At 44.8% G+C, this 20,795-nt stretch overlaps 2 long non-coding RNA genes across 2 annotated transcripts; one reads left to right on the forward strand and one right to left on the reverse strand.

The window, feature by feature from the left end:
- Window positions 1-2,256: 2,256 nt before the first annotated feature.
- Window positions 2,257-6,707, reverse strand: LOC125613628. Its single transcript, XR_007344186.1, has 3 exons — window positions 6,461-6,707; window positions 3,652-3,710; window positions 2,257-2,552 (listed from the first exon to the last, which is right to left on the reverse strand). It is a non-coding gene; the product is annotated as an uncharacterized LOC125613628 (long non-coding RNA).
- A 4,193-nt stretch (window positions 6,708-10,900) lies between these two features.
- LOC125613581 lies at window positions 10,901-14,513 on the forward strand. Its single transcript, XR_007344139.1, has 2 exons — window positions 10,901-11,847; window positions 12,935-14,513. It is a non-coding gene; the product is annotated as an uncharacterized LOC125613581 (long non-coding RNA).
- The last annotated feature ends 6,282 nt before the right edge of the window (window positions 14,514-20,795 follow it).

The following is a 20,795-nucleotide window of genomic DNA, read 5'->3' on the forward strand; positions in this document are numbered from 1 at the left end:
ATTATTAAGTTTAAAATATCTTCTCTTTTCATGTGGCTTCCTTTTTGACCTAGAAGTCTGTTGTTTGATTTCCAAATATTTGGAGATTTTTAAAGTTAAGTCCTGATCTTTCATTGCGGGCATTTCCTGATGTTTTAGAATTGGCCATTTCTGCTGGGCGTGGTTGCTCATGCCTGTAATCCCAGCGGCAGGGAGGCTGACGCAGGAGGATCAGCCAGACTCAGCAAAAGTGAGGTGCTAAGCAACTCAGGGAGACCCTGTCTCTAAATAAAATACAATATAGGGCTGGGGATGTGGCTCAGTGGTTGAGTGCCCCTGAGTTCAATCCCCAGTACCGCCAAATAGCAAACAAACAAAAAAGAATTGGCCATTTCTCTTTGTCAATTTTTGAAATTCTATTTCATAATTATATGTATTGTGAGTCAGTTTTTCTTGAGTCTCTGCTTGGTTCTCTGTGTGTGAATGGACTTTGTATTTGCAATGTGCATTGTAGTCATAATCTAAGGCTAGGAATACCAAGAAGGAGGATCTGTATTTTCTCAGGCAGTTCCCTGCAACCCTGCATGGGACTGTCTTAACCTAGATCATGTACTGAGGTAAACTGGAGATAGTTAATTGAATTGGAAGGTTGTATTACTGTGAAGCATCCTTTACCTATGACAGTGTTTTTCTTTTAAAATCAACATTGTCTGATGATACTACTATAGCGTGGAGTGTAGGATTGCGTTCTTTGTCTCATGAATTTGAAGAATGAAATCCACGGACACAGGGTGAGAGCAAAGCAAAAGGATTTACTACAGTCATAGAAAGAAGGCAGAGCTCCCAAAGAGGGAGGGGTGCCAAGAGAGGGAGGGGTGCCGAGAGAGATGCTGAAGGGTGGCTATTGTCTGGGGGTTTATATAGATCTAGAGGTTTAAGGAAGTCAGCCCCAGCCCAACCCTGGGGAAGGCATTCAGTGTCCACGAGGTGTTCATGCTGCCTTCAGTCCTATCAAAATATCAATCAGGCATTTTTCCTCCTTTGGAGAGGAATGGACCCCAGTCATGTGTGTCCTGACTTTAAAATGGCCTTTTTGGAAGTTTCTTAGCAAATGTCTGCAGGTGCTTTTTGTGCTCTACTGCCCAGGAAGTGACCCAGGGCCCATCTCCCTATCCTCCCAGCCGCATCTATTCCTCCTGACGTCACCATAACCACACAATCTTTCTTTTGGTTAATATTTGCACATTCTATCTCATTCCATCCTTTTAATTTCAACTTCAATTTTTGTTTTAGGTGATCCTTTTTTACATCATAAAGTTTGTTGGTTTGTTTTCCCTCTCTCAATCTGATCATTGTTGTCTTTTAAAAAATTCAGACCATTTTCATTTAATGACATTACTTACAAATTTGGGTTTAAGTTTACCATCTTTGTGTTTGTTTCAACATTGTTTCATTTATCTTAGTATTCTTTTTCTCAGCTTTTATGCTTTTATTTTGATTGGAAATTTTTCTCTTCTCAATAAGTTTAGTAATAGTATACTCTTTTAATATTCTTATAGCACTTTTCAAAGAATGCGACATATATATCTGTATACCATGTTTTTGTATATATATATAATGTATTATATATATTATATATATATATATATATATATATATATGTATATATATGGTGTTATTTGTGTGTGTGTATGTGTAGAGGAATATAATGTGTAATATATATAATGTGGTGTGTGTGTGTGTGTGTGTAGGAATGTGTGTGTGTGTGAATGGACATTGTATTTGCAATGTGTGTTGTAGGAATAATCTAAGACTAGGGATGCTATGTCCTTGAAGGAGAATCTGTATTTGCTCATGCAGCTACCTGGAGGCACTGATGTTGGTGCTGTCTCAACCCAGTTTCAGGTGTTGATATACACTGAGGCTGAGCTCAGGTGCTCCATCTCCAGTTTGCCCTGTCTCTGGGATACAGCCCTGCAGGGTTCTTGGTAGGTCCTGAACTCAAATGAAGATGAGGCTCAGCTTCTCAGCTTCTTGGAATGTCAGGCTCCCTCTGAGTCAGCAGAGCTCTCTGGGCTCACGTCCGGGGCCTCTCTTTCCTCCACATCTGACTTGCTGATACCTTACAATCTTTTTTTGTATTTTCAAAACCTTGAAGCAATTTCCCCAAAATGCTTAAAATAACTTACCCTTATTTTATTGTCCTCAGCAAAACCATTCATTCTATTTTAACCAGGACCACTTTTACTGGAAGTGGAATTCTAAAGTCGGGAAGTTTTTATTTCAAAAGCACATTGTTTTTTGATATGATTGTACTGAATTTTATGACACTTGCTGTCCAATGGAATTTATGAATATTTTGGTACCACTTCTGCAACCTTGGTTTTAAAAGTTGGAGAGTTTACATTGTGAAGACTCTGAATAAATCCTAACTTGCCTTGAAGGATGTCTGATTTCCAGTTCTGTTTTGCCAGCGTGCATAACCTTGGTCCTTCCTTAGAGTCATCTTACGGTTTCTAGGGAAACATCATACCTGGCTCCTTTGTCCTTGAGCCACCCCTGGAGATCGCCACCTAAAAAGTTCAAGGACAAACAATGAGTAACTTTCCTAACTAGTGGGGATTTGGGAAACGACTAATAAGGTTGATGAGAAACATGTGGTAAGGAGGTAACACCGTGAAATTAAATATTTTTTTCATGTTGGTATTATTATCTTTGTTTTAAAGAATGGTTTGTGGGCTGAATACAACTCCATCCCTAATGTGCTTCATTATTAAAGCAGCACTTAATTAAGTGTAGACAAACCCAGAAACATGCTATGGTTTAAGGAATTCTCTTAGGTTATTCTCAGATGGTTCTAGTTTGGCAAAAGCAAAGGCACATTTTGTGGAGCACATTTTATTCTAATGTGTATTTTAGGGGAAATCTAACCCATGTGTTTTATTTCATTAATACTTTGCAAAGTTAAATGGTTCTTTTGTAAGATGTATTTAATGGTAAGTTATTTTTATGAGGCTTTTCCCCTTGGATGATGAATTCAAATGTCACCTAAAGAAAGTACACTTTTATCCAAGTACCTTGGAGTTAAAAGCAGAGACCTGCATAACGTGGGTGATTTCCCATCATGACCACCACAGTATTCACCTCTACTAACATCAGGATTTTTCCCTTACAGTTATCAACCAGCACCTCATTGGAAAAAAGTAGTTATCTGCCTTTCTAAGCCCCACTTTTTGATAGATACCCAGGGGAATCATGACCCAATTCAAATGGGCCACGAACCTCTGACTGTGAGTGTGAATCCAAGTGTGTGGCTTGTACCGTGACTCAATCATAGATAGCTACAGTGACTTCACAATCTGACATGAGAGGACACAGCACTGAGTGGGAGGCCGAGCTGGAGTCATCTTAGTTTCCGGGGGGAGGCCGAGTGGAGGCCAGCCTGGGCAACTCAGCGAGACCCTATCTCCTGATGAAACAAATAGGCTGGGGTATAGCTCAGTGGCAGAGGACCCCTGGGTTCAAGCCCCAGTACCAGGCGAGGGACACACCTCAGAGGACAGGACTGCTCACCGTAGAAGTGTCTTGGGAAAGTGTGGGGCAGTGGGGCCCTTCAGCCAGGGCTGATGGGTACTCATGTTAGAACACCGCTCTAGCAAACTCCTTCATTACCTGGTGAAATGGCAGAGATGCATGCTCCCTGGCTCAATCTTTCACTCCCATGTGGAGTCCTGAAGGAGACACATACAGAAAATGTTACTGTCATAATAATAGCACCTGGAAACCACTCAATACTCATCTGCAGGAGAAAGCGGTGAGGTGTGATGTTCATACGTCAGGACTCTGCAGAGTGACAAAATGAAGGAACGAGAGACCTGTCCATTCTCAAGGTGGAGGAATCTCAAAAACAGCCCCAGGTGAAATCAACCAAGACATCGTGGGAACATGCAGAACAATGGCATTTATATGAACTTCAAAAGTGTCCAAAAAAGAATTTAGTGTTTATAAGCACACCCAAATATGGAACACTATAGATAAAAACTAGGCACTGATAAAACAAGATTATTTCCTCGGGACAATGGATGATATAGGAAAGGCTCCTAAGATGGCATTATGTTCTACTTTTTGAAAGCTGTGCACTATGTATACATGTTTTTGTTTTTAGCCACCATTTCTTATTGTAAAACTATCTTGTGAAGATTATTTTGTTTCTATTTGACTTTTTAAAAATTAACCTTAAAAAAATGCAGATCCAGGTTTGCATCAGCATATTGAGTCATTTACCTGCAACCCAAATCCAAGGAGGCAAAGCCGAGGTCCTGGCTGGTGGGGAGGGGCTGTGAGCTGTGCGTCTCTTCCAGTCCTGACTTTTCAAAAACATTCCTTTGGGTCCTTTCTATGTCCCAGAGAGCTGGGCCATTTCTTACACTTTTGGACTTGATTAAATACTATCAGACAGCTTCTGTCATTCTACATAAATGATGGTAATGACTCTATCAGGAAAAAAATTCTATAATACGTACTAGTGAATGTTTGACAAGCAGGTCTCTGCGGTGTACCGTAGCTGTCGGTGTGGCCTTTAGTGACATGAAGAGGCAGTAGGCAAAAATCTACCCGAGAATGGAGCTTTCCCTCCTCCTGACAGCACTGGACTCTTTCCAAACAACAAGGCCTCTATTTAGGGTGTAGAATCAATTATTCACAAACGCAGGGCAGCTGGCTCCTTCCCTCCCCACTCTTTCTCGTCTTTCTTCCTACTTCCTTCCAGCTTCTTCTCACCCCTCCCTCCGTCCCTCCATTCATTCACCAACTTTGATAAACAGCTATTATGTGCCAGCTGCCACATGTTCATGCATGCACTGGTGACCCACAGAATTAACAAAGCCTTGGGCAGTGCATATGCTGCAGCCACTCTGGCACAGAATGGCCCTTAGTCTGCCAATCAAATGGCACCTGCATAACATTTGCATATTTGTTACTTGTTTGATGACTTTTTTTTTTTTTAGGGATTGACCCCAGGGGTGCTTAACCACTGAGCCACATCCCCACCCCTTTTAATATTTTATTTAGGGACAGGATCTCACTAAGTTGCTTAGGGCCTCACTAAGTTGCTAAGGCTGACCTCAAACTTGTGATCTTCCTGCCTCAGCCTCCTGAGTCACTGAAATTACAGACATGCATCACTGTGCCTGGCTTGGATTGATTCTTAAAATTGTGAGTTCTATAATGTATATGTGTGTGTGTTTGTAATATGTGTGCGTATACACTTAATTTAAGGGATAATAATAAAATCAAAACTCATGTATATACCACTTAGCTGAAGGGTTACAGCAGTTACAGGTACCCCTGTTCAATTTCCCTCCCTTTCCAGACAATGCAGTTTAATTGCCTATCACTATTCCCTTGCTTATTTTTATAGTTGTATAACCTATAATTAATCTGAACCATTCATATGTTTTAAAAATATTGACACTAATGTGATCATGTGGCACAGATTGTTCTGAGACTTTGCGTTTCTCTGTGGCACTGTTTTGTGGCTTATGCAGAACTGGGGTGGCTAGCTGGCTAGAGTTTCGAGTGTCCCTCTATGTCTTCCTCCCACCTCATCTTCCCTTTCTCTGTCCCTGTCTGGCCTGCTCTTGGGCTGTTCTTGATGGAGCCTGCTTTGCTCGTCCTGGCGCTGTCTCTGGGGGGCCTGGCTATGGAGTTGTGAGGCAGGATTCCTGCATCTCCACCTGACTGGAAATGCTTGATTGTTTTCCAAAGTGTTTCTCAGTCTCTTCTACAACAAATGAAGCATCATTGGGCTACATTATCACCAATAGTTAATATTGTGTGACTCTTATTTTTGCTAATTTGGTGAGTGTGAAATGTTCTCTCACTTTAGTTTTGAATGTCAATTCATTCATCACATCATCTTTATAAGCTGTTCAGGTACCACATTGGGCTCCAACCTGTCCTGGTAGGTTCATGTGCTACACTTCTGAAAAGTCTAATCAATTTTAGAAAGACAGACAAAGTCTGTTCCTCTTCCCTCTCTGGTTGTTCTAGAAGAACATGCTCAGTGAAAGGGCAACCCGCAGCCAGTTCTGGCCCAGCACTTGCCAGACCGCCAATCTCCCTCTTTGTCTGTAGAAGGTTTGCTATTTGAATTTCTCTCTTTCATTTGGGACTGCCATCTTTCCGTTGCCCAGCTCCCTATCAAAGAGGGGTAAATTTATGCCCTGGGAAACCAGCATTCCTGCAGCTGCAAGGCCAGCCGGTCCACCAAGATAAAGTAGCAGAGCAGAATCCGTATTCTGGTGCTCAGGCCCTGTTTATACACGGGCCAAGTCACTGGGGCGTGTGCGGCTGTGTTAAGAGAGAGTGGTCCCCTCCCCATCAGCCTCCTGCCAATCGCAGGGAGACAGCCGGCCCCATAGTCTTCTGTGACAATCCAATTCACACATCTCCCTGGCGATCATCTGCCACTTGGACTTACTTGACTCAAATTCTCCACCAACTCTCCAGCTTGGACATTCTCTGTTTATTAAAGTCCGGCTTCTTTCTCAGCGGCATGGGGCATCTCTGATACAGTTTGATGAAAGAGGTTCCCCCCCCATCCTCATTCTTCAAGGTCAGCTGGTTTGGATATTTCCAGAAGGCTGCCACTGCCTCTTAGTTCCACGCATGTGTGTGACGCCGCCGTTGGCAGGGCCTTCCAGCGCATGGCTGAGCCCATTAAGACCCAGTGAAGCCTGAAACGCAGAATCAATGTCGCATTTGCATCAGAAGGCTCCGCATCACGCCACTCCTGCTGGACACAGGCTGGACGACATCTTAATACTAATCAGCTTTTCCTGCCGTTGATTTAAGGATTGGTATTTTGAAAACCACGAATATTAGCTCTGGCCCTCCCTGCTGCTGTCAGACAGTCGTCTGCCCCCTTGCCAGACTGTACAATTTGACACTCTTGTTCAGCGACTTCTTGCTCATTAAACTGATCAAGATACAAAACTTGTTAGTTAATTTTTCATGCACTTGGGGGATCTGGTTGCATATTTTAATGATCTGCTCTCAGGATGAGCTGATCAAACTGCATATTTTGCTGATCCGTGGTGACATATCCTTAACTACAGCATTGCTCGTGCAGGGTCCTGGGCTGTGTGAGCTGCATTCACCAAGCGCGGAGTAGATGTTATGTGTGCTAATTGAGCTGTGCGACTCCACTGAGGTGCTGAGGTGCTCTTTGCTGATTGATCTGAATAATAACCATTTGGAAATTTCATATTCTGCACCCTCGGGCTTGGATGTTATCAAAACCAATATTTATTAGAGTAGCATTCGTCCTAGTTAGACTTTAAGACATTCTTCTCATTTGCTTAAGGTTGAGTCATGAAACTGAGTACTCCATACACGTGCATACGTACACACTTGCATGCACACACAAGTGCGCGCACACACACACCAGGCATGAATGAGATAAACAAAGAAGCCAAGGAGTGAGTCCAGCCTCACTCAGACAGAAAGGCACTGGCAATACTTGGCCAGCTTTTCTGGATCCTGTTGATATTGAGGGCTTAGGAATTGTGTCTTTGGAAAATAAATTACCTGACCTCAAGACGGTGACTCCCAAGTGATGCCTCAGATGGAGAAGCTCCCTGGGCCTCACCATTGCGGAGGCAGAATGCTGGGCCTCCAGGGCGTCCACAGAAGGTCCAGGTTGCAGGCTCCTGTCTAGGCCCCACACTTGACCCGCTCAGGAGACTCCTGGAAAATAAACCAGGGACTCCAGAACTCATTTTCTAAATATGTTAAAAAAGTAATTTAAAAGGTGGGAATGACCATAGATACCTCAACCTCTAGAGTCTATAAAACAGGAATAGCCAGGTGATGGGTTTAAAATATCTCTACCAAGGAAAATGATTTTATATTATAGACAGATTTTGCTTTATTATTTTAACAACAACAACTAATAATAATAATAATAATAATAATAAGGAGAAGGAGGAGGAGGAATTAAAGTGGCATTTGAGAGTAGTTGGATTGCCTTATTAGAGGCATCACTAAACATGACTTTTCAGTGTTTCTCAAAGACTTTTGGGGCAGGTTGACTATATGAATTTGCACTGGGCCAGCAATTTACTCTACTTTGGCCATGTGTCCTCTGTCACAGCTACTCAACTGTTCCAGTGTAGAAGATGCCATAAATAGTGGCCACAGCTGTTTACCAAAGATATTCACAAAATCAGGCATCTGCTGAATTCCACCAAGGACAGTCATTTGTTTACCTTGGTGTAGAATATTATTCTACCATCCTAAAACTCTTCTGTGGAAAGGAAAACAGGGTAGTGACTACTTTGGGAAGACATCAGAAGGAAACCAGTGAGTGGGGTGTGTTGTACCCACATACTTTAAAACCAGGACTTGTGCAGGACAAGGGCTGTGGAAGTGTCAGCTAATTGTATCACTATTAGTTATTATTGGATTGCTTAGCACAATTAGTTTATCATCCTGATAATTAACTAATATTTATTAAACCTACACTATGCCATTTTTGGGTTCCAGGACTTCAGTTGTGAATAAATCCAGCAGAGGATTTTGTCAGGAGCACACAGAGTGGTGGGATCAGAGATGAGAAAAGAGAGAAGGATGCTCTGGGATACAGCCACCCTTGGGTTCTCTTAGGGCATTGCTTCCAAGAATTCCCCCCTCCAGCCACCGTCCCCACCCGGGATACCAAAATCCTCAGATGCTCAAATCCCTTGTATAAAATAGCATCATATTTGCATGTAACCCTGTCACAAACTTTAAGTCATCTCTGGACAACTTATAAAGCCTAATAACATGTAAATTCTATGTAAATAGATATTATATTGAACTTTTAGGAAACATTAACAAGAAAAAACTCTGAAAAATCTGTACATGTTCAGTACAGATGAGATTTTTTTTTTCCAAATATTTTCGAATCCTGGTTGGTTGGATCTGTGAGCAAAACCCATCCTGTGGAGGGCAGGCTGCAGAGATCCTACAGAGGGTCCCGGAGCTTCTGCAGGAGAGGCCCAGGGGCATACTGTAAACCATCCCACCCCAGCATGGAGAGGCGATGGAGCTTCCAGGAGGAAGTGAGAATAAACTGACATGTGAAAGACACAGGACTCAGCCAGCCCAAGGGGATAGTGAGGGACAGAGAGCAAGGTGAGAAAAGCCAGGTTTCATTAGAGAAAACAGACAGGAAAAATTGAGGATGCCTGGAGTGTTGGGTTGGAAGTGAAGGGGAGAGGGGCTGGGGAGGGCAGGACCTCAGGCCACATTCAAGGTTTGTGGGGTCCTAACCTGGCAGCTTGAATGCTGTTGGCTGAGGAGCAACACCTTCGGATTTGCACTGTAGATAGAATCCTCTGGCTGCACCTGGAAAGTGGATTGAAGGGGGCAGGATGTAAAAACCAGTGCTAGCAAAAGCAGGAAGAAAACACTGGAGAGGGTAGAATCACATGGATGGGGAGGACAGAGTGTCAAGAAACACTGAAGGTTGGCCAGAGGAGACTTTTCAGAGGGGTTTTGAAAGGTAAGACCTGAAGAAAGACCCAGTGCCCCCCCCCCAAAAGTGCTTATGATAGAGCAACAGGGGCCAGCTGAGATAGTGGCCACAGGGGGTAAACATGGAGCTCTGTTATAAGATGTTTGAAAGAGAAGCAGAAATTGAATAGTAGGCGACTGTCTTTGGAACCAAGCAGAGAGAGAAGAAGCCTCAGGGAAGTGACCCACAGAGGGAGAGAAGGGGCCCAGTTGACGGGGCAGAGCTCTGGGGCAGGGCTCTGGAGTAAGCTCAGAGGGACAGGACCCCAGAAGAGCAGAAAGGAAGGGTCGGACACATGCTGGACCATGTCTTACAGAGCAGCAAACATCAGTGCATGTGGACAGAAGAGGGCCAAGAAAAACTGCCCTAGGTGTCCTGCAGCAGGGGAGGGAATGAGTTTCCCAGAGCAAGAAGCAGGGGCACTGGGGCTGGGAACCTGGGCAGAGGCACTGCCTGGCTCAGTGTGGATAATACTCTGGAACAAAAAGAAGAATGAAAGAAAGGTTTGAAGGAGGCTCCCAGGTCCCAGATCCAAGTTTGAGAGCACAAGAGTATGGTGGACCCGATTCCAGGCTTTGGGATCCTTTCTCCCAAGTGATGCTTGCAGCCTGATGCAGACAGATCAAAACAGAATGTGTGGGAGGCCCAGAGGTGGGGCTTGCAGGGAGACTGGGAAGAGAGGGACCCTGAAGCCCAGGCAAGGAGTCAGCCAGTGAAGCCAGAGGACAGCCTGTAGGTGGGAAAGCCCAGGGCTGCCCAGGATTGTCTACTAGAGTCTTCACACTGACTTCGTTGCCATTTTCAAAGCCCACTGGGCTGTCATTTTGTGATTTGAGAAAAGTCAAGAAACTTATTTCTTATGGTGGTTAAAGAGAGAGGAAGGTAACTATCTTCAAGTGCTAGTTAATTGGAATGGAATTCCCCATTTGATAACTATTTCACAAAAGTGGCATTTAAAATCCACATTAGGCAACCTCCACTGAATGGGGCGTGGGCAGAGCTGGACACTCATGTGTCCTTGAGGCCTCCTTCTGAGGGGAGCCGTCACTGCAGGCCTGTCTGAAGCCTGGGACTGGAAACACAAGGAGCCTCACCTCCCTCCCTGATAGCTTGAAGTCCTTGGTCATACCAGTGCTTCCTGAAATGTTCAAGTACCTGAATTTTTGGCAGCACATTTGAGGAAATTAGAAGGTAAGCACTATTTTTTCTTTTTTAATCATTTGAGAGAACTTGCCATAATTACCCTGCGTCTCTTGTTTACCTACTGGCAGAGCCTGCTCAAGGACAAGAGGTGACGCCTGAGGGTGCTCTCTCCTGTCCTCCTGGAGAGCAGTTTTGGGGTCCCAGGGACCCTGAGCCCTTTCTGCTGTAACCTGTCACTTAGAGAGTGGGCCCCTGCAGCTCACCACCCCAGCCCAGCTGCTGCCCTGACTGCCCTCACCCCAGCTATATGAAACACAAGTCGGTCCGAATGTGCCTGAACATGTGTGTACACACACACACACACACACACACACAGCTCCACGGGTCGCGTGGAACCTGGCTTCCTCCTCCAGCGCAGCCCCTCCGCCAGGCTCAGCATAATCCAGCCTCAAGACCTCGCCGGGTGACCTCAGGGGTGTGCGCATCTCCTCTGGAAGCCAGTTTTGAAGTTGGAAGGCCAGGTGCCCCATCCCAGTGTGGTTTTATCAGTCACCGCACTGGGTCACTTCCCGCAGGTTGTTTCCTTTGCTCTGCGCCCTCTGATCGACGTCGACCATCGCTGGATCGGGCACCTGTCCTCTGTCCGCAGCTCGAGAGCAGCAAGACCCCCTGGGGTCAGGCAGCCATTAACAGCTGGCGGGCCCAGCTCTGGGGCAGGCTCCTCCACCGTCCGCAAGCTCGCTGGGTGGCTTCTGCGTGTCTGAGTCTTCCTGAATGAACCAGGGGTCTGGAACCTCGCACCATGAGCCCGGCGTGCCCTTCCCTGCAGCGCTCCTCCTGAGGGTCGCTGCCCCGGCCGGCGACCTGGTCTGCGGGGCGAGGAGCGCGCTTCCCCGCGCCGCCACGAGGGGGCACCGTCCGACCGCGCGCTCTGCGGTCCTTGCAGCGGCGGAAACCACCCAGGGCTGGGATCAGAAGTGACCTTGTGCAGACGGCGCTCATTGTTACTCGGAGGGGAAACGACAGCGAAAAGGAAACCATATATTGTCTGTGGTCCGCTGGGCCGTAATTCATTCCCCTGGACTTCTCCGCGAGATGGTATGGAACCCATTAGGCAGGATATTGAAGCTTATGGATGGAAACCTAGTAATTCCTCTTTAATAAACGTGAGTTACTTTTATTTCTTAAACTTTATTAGGCACTTACTCAAAACATTACTGAAAAACGCTTGCTAATAATATGAATGATGATTTGGATTCCGCTTGCGTTATTGCTATGTCTCAGGGCCCCAAATACAAAGCCTGGACTGTTCCTGAGGACTGGGGAATGGCTGGCCCTCGGATGTAAATCTTCCTGCCTGCGTTTAATTCCATCTTGACACTTCTCACCAAACCCTGAAGGAGGGGAGAGGCGCCCACCACAGTGGCCTTTTTGTGCAGTCGAGAACTAACACGTGAGAGGCCGCCAGAGGCTACATGAGCGGGAACTGAGGCCCAGCGCTGCGGCTGGGTCCCCGCAGGCTGCTGGGCGCCGGACGCCTCACAGAAGGGCAGGGTGCGCGAGGAAGGAAGTCTTTCCAAGCCTTCCCCTTCTAATGTGGGGTCCTTCTACGCCCAGAGTCCTATGCGTCCCACTCTTCCCAAGGCCCCTGCAGTGTGATGGCTGTCACACCTACCTCTTCCATACCCTCCTCCCACCTGCCTCCCAGCTCCCCCGCGAAAACCCATGGTCAGAACAGACAGCGCACGGACACCTCCCACGGTGTGGTTTCCTCAGGGTCTGGGATGGCCCTAACACAAGCGCAGTGACCAAAACCCTATACGCTGACACCCCGATATCTACCCTCGCCCCTTCCCAAACTTACATGGGGCAGCCGGTCCTCTTGATTCTAGATCTTAACTACAGCTTGCGTTCTTCTACACTTCCATTTTGTGTTCGGCTTTAGAGATTTCATTGTCTCTGGCCTATGTGTGTGTGTGTGCATAGATATAGATGTGTATATATGTGTGTGGGTATATATGTATACAGGAGTATGTATGTGTGTATCTGAGTGTATACACACATGCACATGCATACATGAAATACTAAGCATATAAAAAGTATACATATGGGTGTGTATATATATGCTTTTTTTTTTTTTAACCTTAGATGCTTGATATTACTTAAGATGCACCCTTCAGGGAAACGATGCAACATCTAAACTCTTGATTTGTAGATTTTACTTGGCACCTTTCAATCTGCTTTGTGTTACAGGTACTTGTTCACATCCTGAAGCCCTGATAATTCTGATAATCCTGCTGACTTCCTGAGGAAGGCACCATGTCTGTACTTGTCTGCTTTAAGGCACCTAGCACAAGGCCTTTCTTGTTGTGAATGTTCAATAAACATTTAAGTTAAGGGAAAGAAAGCCCCATAAAGCATATCACAAAAACTTAGAGCAAACTTCAAAGTGGAGAGATGTTAGAAAAAAACATTATAAATCAGTTCACAAGGACTTAGTATCTCCACTTGTATTCAGTATTGATCATTAAACTGGAGATTAAAGTCAATTGGGGGGAGAGAGGGAGGGAGAAGGAAGGGAGGAAGACAAAATATAAAGATTGGAAAGAAGGGGGAAAGTATAATTGTACAGAGACGATGTAATTACCTATATCCAAAAAGTGAAAGACTCTATAGAGAGCTTGTAAAACAGTTAGCAAGGTTGCTAAATTTAAAATCAACATATATAAGTCAATTACATTTCAAAACACTAATTATAAAAAAAATAGAGATATATTTTTAAATTTATTTTTAAGAAACAGCTTTTACAAAAGTAGGGACAGATAAATGTAAGTAATAGCAAATCTAGCAAAATGTGGACTAATTTAGTGGATTAAGTTATATAAGACTATAAATCCTGAAAAGTTGAAGATGCATCATGTTTATGAATAGAAGACTAAATGTCGTAATATTGTCAATTGTATGAATCCAATGTAATTCTAATTAAAATCTTAACTGGAGTTTCCCATAGATGGTGACAAAATGGGAATTGACTAGATTATTCCTTCCAGCCAAGCTTGCATAGTAGGGACCAGATTTATCTTATACCTGAAGTAACAGAACTATGCACAAAGAATATGGAATGCTGGTATTTATGATAGTGGACATAAGACAGCTGAGGATTGTGGTCCCTGAGAGACACAGTAAAGGAGGCGAGCCCTGTGCTCACCCAGACTGGCTGCCAGAGTTTCTACACTAGGGTGCAGAGGTGCATGGGGGAGTCAGGTGGATGCAGGACATGGGTCTGCTAGTCCCCAGAGACCGGGAGGCTAGGGTATGCAGGATAAGGTACCAGAGAACAGGGAGCTTCCCAGAGATGGTACCCTGGAAGATCTTCAGAGAGCCCCTGGAGTGCACAGGTAAGCACCCACCTGCAGATGCAGGTTGCAGAAAATGCCCGGATGGAGGAAAGAGAGGCCTGAGACAACTGCAGGTAAGAGAGCCTGGTGGCGCACACTACTAGGGAGAAAACCCCAGATCCCTTGGTCACTGGAGAAGCACCTGGGAGGTCTTCTCTCAGAAGCAGGAAATAAGTAGCCCTTGCCTGAGCACTGCTCCACTCCCATCGGACAAACTGGAAAAGCAAAAACAGGAGAGGTAGGGCGTGGTGGTGCACATTGGTAATCCTAGCAGCTTGGGAGGCCAAGGCAGGAGGATCCTGAGTTCAAAGCAGCCTCAGCAAAAACGAGGCACTATGCAACTCAGTGAGACCCTGTCTCTAAATAAAATACAAAAAATAGGGCTGGGGATGTGGCTCAGTGGTCGAATGTCCATGAGTTCAATCTTGGGTACCCTCTGCCCCCGGCAGGGGGGGAAAAAAAAGAAACTAGAGAGCTCAAACTACTTAAATGTGGCTGAACGGCCTCTCAAACAAAGTTGGAGAATATTTATAGGAAAACCAAAATATCTAGCACCCAAAAAGGTAAAATTCAAAATGTCTGGTACATAATGGAAAGTCATCAGGTACACAGAGAAGCAGGAAAACTTTGGTTCCTCCACCATTTCTTTCTTGGTTATTCTTCTGTTAATAATACACCCACTTCAAAATTTATTTTAAAGCTGTAATAATTGGGGCAAGCAAGACAAAGGAATCAGTGAAAGAGAGAAAAAAGAACCAGAAAAGGCCCTGTTACTATTTGGAAAAAGTACATTTTACAGCTGGCATTGCAGACCAAGGGGGAAAGTCAAAACCAGCACATGGTGCTGGGATTAGGCAGATGAAAAAGAAACTGTGACCTCACCTCACATAATAAACAAAATTTATGTGCAGTTAGGTTAAACATTAGAATAGAAAAGAAAACTTCAACATCTTTAGAAGATACAATCCTTTTGAATTGGGGCTAAAAAGTGTTCTTTACAACAAAAACCATGAACTGTAAATACGATTGGTCCATTTAATGGTGCTGTGATTTCAATCGCTGTTAACCAGAGGATACCATGATCCAGCTGAGGGGGTGTCTTCAACACATGCAAGTGACAAAGGACTTGCATCCAGGACATAAAAAGAGACCAAACGGGAAAGCAAGTCAGGACAAAAAGATAAATAGTTTACAGAAGAGGAAACATAGACAGCCACAAAATACCCAAGATGTTCACCTACACTGATAGTCAAAGTGCCAATGAAGGTCAAGGGGTATTCCCAGGAAGATGGAGGCAGGTGGAGAGGACCCAGGACTCCCTTGCCTCTGCTCCTCAGGGTGGAATGTGGCTTTGCCCAAAGGAGCTTCCTGTGCTGGGCGTGGTGGCATTGCAGCAGAAGGCTGTGGAAACAGGAGCTCTCTGCTTGCCAGCCGTGGGTGCTTGCCCATCGCCGCTGTCTCTACCATGCTAAGAGGATGTGAGAGCCATTGGGCATTCAGGAGCCTCGCCAGCAGACCTTCTGCAATGACAGTGAGCGCTTTCTCCTGGAAGGCCTCACAGACGGGTTGATGGGATTAGACAGCATGCCTTTCTCAGAAGGCACACGGCCACTTAGGCAAAGATGAAAGTGGTGTTTTGGGGAAAATGCCAAGCTGCAAATCTGAGGTGGAGAAGATATTCCATTAACCTCAGATCTACAAGGCTGTCTATTAATTTCGAATGATAAAGGATGTCAGATAAAGCCAATTAGCATAAAACACTCTTAGTCAGCTTTGCAAACCTTCAACAAATAGCACAAAGGATGAAGGACATTTGGGGATGAGGCTTTTCCAGGGGACAATTAGAAGTGACAGTGTCTCCACTTCCTTTTGTCTTGTGTAGTCCACATGCTAAGTCCTCAGGCAACTACTAGGTGACTTTCTGCACCCGTGCTTCCTCCTGCCTGCTCCCTCCTTTGTGGTTTAATGCCTTGGATCCTTTTGCAGAAGAGACCAGTGGTGGCATGTTCTTCCAGGGAAGGACACATGATTGCATCTGATATCCAGAGGACAGAGAATGCCTCCACCTGCTGGGAACTTAGTCTTTGAAATTCTCGATGCACCTGGAGCAGTGACATTTCCTCTTGGGGCAGTTTCCACACTTAAGAGTAAGGACAGAGATACCAGGGCAAGCACAGTGCCAGTGGAACTCCTGTGCTGGTGACCCTGTTTTCCCAAAGCCTCTCCCTCTACATCCTTGCAGGTAGAGTTTTGAATGGTTCTGAGTAGATCAACGTGGATGACACCAGACACAACTCAGGTGTGGAATTTTCCCCTCAGTGAAAACCTGGAGGAAAGGATCAGGCCTTGCTCATCTGTTTTTCCAGTGCCTGGCATAGAATGGGTGCTAGATAATAATTTTTGACTGAATAAAGCTATGCACACCAAACAAGTAAAGTATGAGTGACAGTATCTTGTATAGTAATTGCCAAATGTAATGCTGACTATGAGAGCTACAGAAGCCAAATCATGTGGGGATGTGATGATAATTATTATTATAATTATAGCCAGTGTCTAATGACTGTTCACTGTGTACCAGGTATTTCCTTGGTGCTTTACATTATTCAGTTACAAGAGTCACACTTGTTTAGCTAAGGCAATGTCCTAACAAACTCAATAACATACAATGGCTCAAGTGCAATGGAACTTTTTGTTGATCCAAGTCTGCCGCAGTCCGGCTGCAGCAAACTAGCTGGGGGGTGACGAACAACTTGTGTACATTGATACAGCAGGAGAGAGAGCCGTTTATTGTAGGACAGGAGCGGTATTTATACATTCCACATAGCTTATCTTAATTAGCATAAACTAGATACATTAGTCAACCAATAATGAATCTCCACACTTAATGGCTCGCTTTTGTTACTTCTCAAACCACTCCCTCTGGCACTTTGCCAGGCACCATCCAGACTTGTTTAGGAACTCTAACATTCCCCTGGCAAAATGCCAGGTGTTATTTTGACTTGTTTACAGACTCTAACACAAGTCCAGTAGGAAAAGTTATCCCTGATGGAGACCCAGGATCCACTCCTCTCTCCTTCATTTGCAGTGTGTGGCTTCCTGGAATGTTCTGGGCATGGACATCCAACTAGCAAAGGAGACATGAGCAGGTATGGAAGTTTAAAACCACTTTAACAAAACGTTGCATGCACCACACTTGCTCATGGTGAATAACCACCACCCACCCGACAGAGGCAGCAGGGGCTGGGAAATGCAGTTCCTGGCCAGGCAGCCTCTTCACAGAACAGCTCTACTACTGTATGGAAGGGGAACAGGAATCATCTGTCCTCGTGTACCTTGATTATCTTGATCATCACAAGTACCAGTGTGCTACTTGAATTTAGTGATCAAGGGCAGGGTTGCTAAATGTCCTTTAACAGCTAAGACAAGTCTTACTGTAAAAGAATTGTTCCATCAAAAGCTAGAGGTGTCCCCATGTGACAGAGCATGCTGAGAGTAAGCTGGCAGAGTGGTGTGAGGAGTGTCTTCTGGGTCCAAGGTTCCTGACTGTGCTCAGCTCTGGCTCTCACGAGCCAGGCAGAAAAAGTCAGGTTAATGAAATTTCTCAAGGAAGAGATGGAATGACGGAAATTGAACAGGAGAGAGAAAAGAGATTGCACTGGGGAGAGGCTTGACCATGTGGACACAGGCTGTAGTGAGAGTGGGCATGGGGTGCTCTCAACAGCCTGCCCCATCTGCAGTTCACTATCAGGGGTCAAGGATACGGTTAAGGGCTCCATCCTAATTCTAATCCCAAAGATCCCCCAAGCTGAGCCAAGGGTGAAAGTGTCACCAGAGAAGTGTTAGTTTCTTGCCCCTGCAGTGACAGATGCAAATGAGAACAGACTCATTCCCATGGTTCTGCATTCTGCAGCCTGTGATCTGAAATCAGTCACCCTGTAGGAATTGAGGGTGCTTCCTGCCTCAGGCCCTGCTGCCTCCCTGCCCTCCTGGCTTTGGGTTCCTGGGGACCTTGGCTCCTGGCTGCATCACTCCTGTCTCCACCCTCTGCTCACACAGCCTTCTTCTCCTCCAAGTGGAGACACTCTCTCTGCCTCCTTTTTAAATGTGATTGCATTTAGGGTCTTGTGGGTAATCCAGAGTAATCCGCTGTCTTAGAATCTTTCACTGAAGATGAGGCACATCTGCAGAAGCCTTCTTTACCATGTGAGGTAACATCCAGAGGTTCCCAGCACAGGTATCTGGACGTCTCGAGTGGGGTTGGAGTGGCTGTTATTCCGCCTCCCATGGACAGCCCAGCTTTTATGATATGCAGTAAAAAGTGTGTAGGTGTGCAACTGCGTGAGGTGTATGTGCATGGGACTGTGGGAGCCCATGCATGTTCACTGTATCCAGCTGTGCATGCCACAGGTGTTGGGGGCACCCACCTGATTACCATCAGTGGGGCGTGAGTTGTGGGGCTAGACGGAATGGAGATGTGATTTCAAGCTGGCTCCTTCGGGCGGGAAGGTTTCCAGCACTCCAAGGCTGAGGGGCTGGTTGTATGCGTCATAAGCTGCCTCAGTGGAGTGACTAGGCCAATAGTACTCAAAGTCCCTTCCCTGAACACTGAAAGCACCACACAGTGCCTGCCAGAGTGGACATCCCAGAGGAACTGAGCTAGCAGAACTGTCCTGTTTAGAGATCCCTTCACAAGCATTTCCTAAAACTCAGGTGCCTGTTCAACTTGTGGCTTGTGAATATGAACAGATGACCAAACTAGTGACCAAAGAACAGATGACTATGAATGGCCGGAGCAGGCGCAGGTGGCCCTGAGGTGTGATGTGTGCTTTTCAGGCCACAACAGAGTTCAGTCTAACCCCCTGCTGGCAAAGGCTCCCTCACTATTTCAACAGCACTTAGGGGCGGAAACAGTTTTGCCATGGAAATTCTTTGATGTGTCTAACTTTGCTTTAATTGGGGTCTTTTATTCAAGGGGCCCTGTTTAATCCACTGCTCTCATATGCTCTGGAGAAGTGAAATTGTGTTCTTCAAGCACGAGAGAGAATTGGTACAGAATTTCCAGTGATTATTCCGGTAAATTTTGGTGACTTCAGTAAATTTACTGGTGTTTGCATTGCTCTTTGATCAATCTAGGATGATTGACATCTGTGGAGACTGGATTTCATTTCAAATCTCCGAGAAAGTTCTGATGTCGTGGCTTCACGTACTCTGGAGGGGACTCAGGGTTATTTATAGAAACCTAGTTAGCACTTCAGCTGCCAGCAGTGTTTTTAGAAGGTAACCTAAAGCATCAACAGCGTAACACAACCTGTGGGGCACCTACCTGGAATTTTGTAAATGGTGATGTCATTTAAAAAACTGGACCGACCCACATATGAGTGACATCAAACAGATGTCGCATTTGCATCTTGAATTTCTAACAACAGAATGGTGTTAGAGCCACATAAATGAAACATTAGCACCCAATACATGCTGGAGATATTTGCTTCATTGGCTAACAACATTTATGGTTGTTTTGGACTGACATTGGCACGTGCAGTGTGAGATGTGTGAGCTTTTATACTACTCCAGAACAATTCTGAAGTGTTTAAAAAGTTCAAATCTGTCTAAATGAGAGTTTTTAACTAAAGCTTTTTTAGGGATTTCTTTACCAAGTTCTGTCCCATTCCTTTTGAAAATAACTGCTCACATCCTGACTTAGAATTAATTTTTCTGTCCCTCATGCCATTCACAACATTAAAAATACAGAATAGAAAAAAATTGAATCAACCAAATCAAACGTTGATTCTTTGAAAAATCCTACAAATGGACAAAACTTTATTGAAAGGCAAAATGAGGCAAATAAAATCAGAAATGAAAGTGAGACATTATTAAATACAAAGGGTTATATGGGCAGGTGTAGACAATCATAAGTTACCAAAGTGGATGACCTACAGGAAATGGACAGACTCCTGGAAACATGTAGTCCACCAAAACGGACTCAGAAAAAAGTGGAAAATTTGAATAGATCTAGAAAAGAACAGAAATTGAGTTAGAAATAAAAAAAAAACCTCTCAGTAAAGTACAGTCAAGTACCAAATGGCCTCACTGGTGAATTCTACCAAATGTTTAAAGAAAATTGACACCATTTTTTCAAGGAGGAGGAGGAGGGGAAGGAATTAAGTTATCCTGTGAGGACTATATTACTCCGATACCAAGGCCAGGCAAAGACTATAAGAAAAGAAAACCAGAGTCCAATATCCTTAATATGAATGCAACAGTCATTCACAAAACACTAGCAAAATGTAACCAAGGCAAATTAACAGGATTATGTACCATAACAAGGGGGATTTGTCATAGGAATGCAAGGGCAAGTCCACATAAGAAAATCAATCATGTATTAGACCATATTAATAGAACAGAGGAAAAAAGCCACATAATCATCTCAGTTGCAATGATGAAAAATAAAAGTGATTTGACATAATCCAACACAGTTTCATGATGAAAAGACTTGGACAACTACAAACAGGAGGGAACTTCCCTGACCTGATGAAGGGAATTTATGATAAACTCTCAGCTAGCACACCCAGTGGCAAAGACTGAAAATTCTCCCCCTGTGATCAGGAAAAAGGCAAAGATGCCCGTTTCCTACTATTATTCAAATTGTACTGGGAGCCCTGACCAAGACAATTAGGCAAGAAAAAAAATCAAAAGCATCCAGATTGAAAAGGAAGAAG

Source organism: Marmota marmota, unplaced genomic scaffold (genome assembly GCF_001458135.2).
Source record: "Marmota marmota marmota unplaced genomic scaffold, marMar, whole genome shotgun sequence".
Lineage (NCBI taxonomy): Eukaryota > Metazoa > Chordata > Mammalia > Rodentia > Sciuridae > Marmota > Marmota marmota.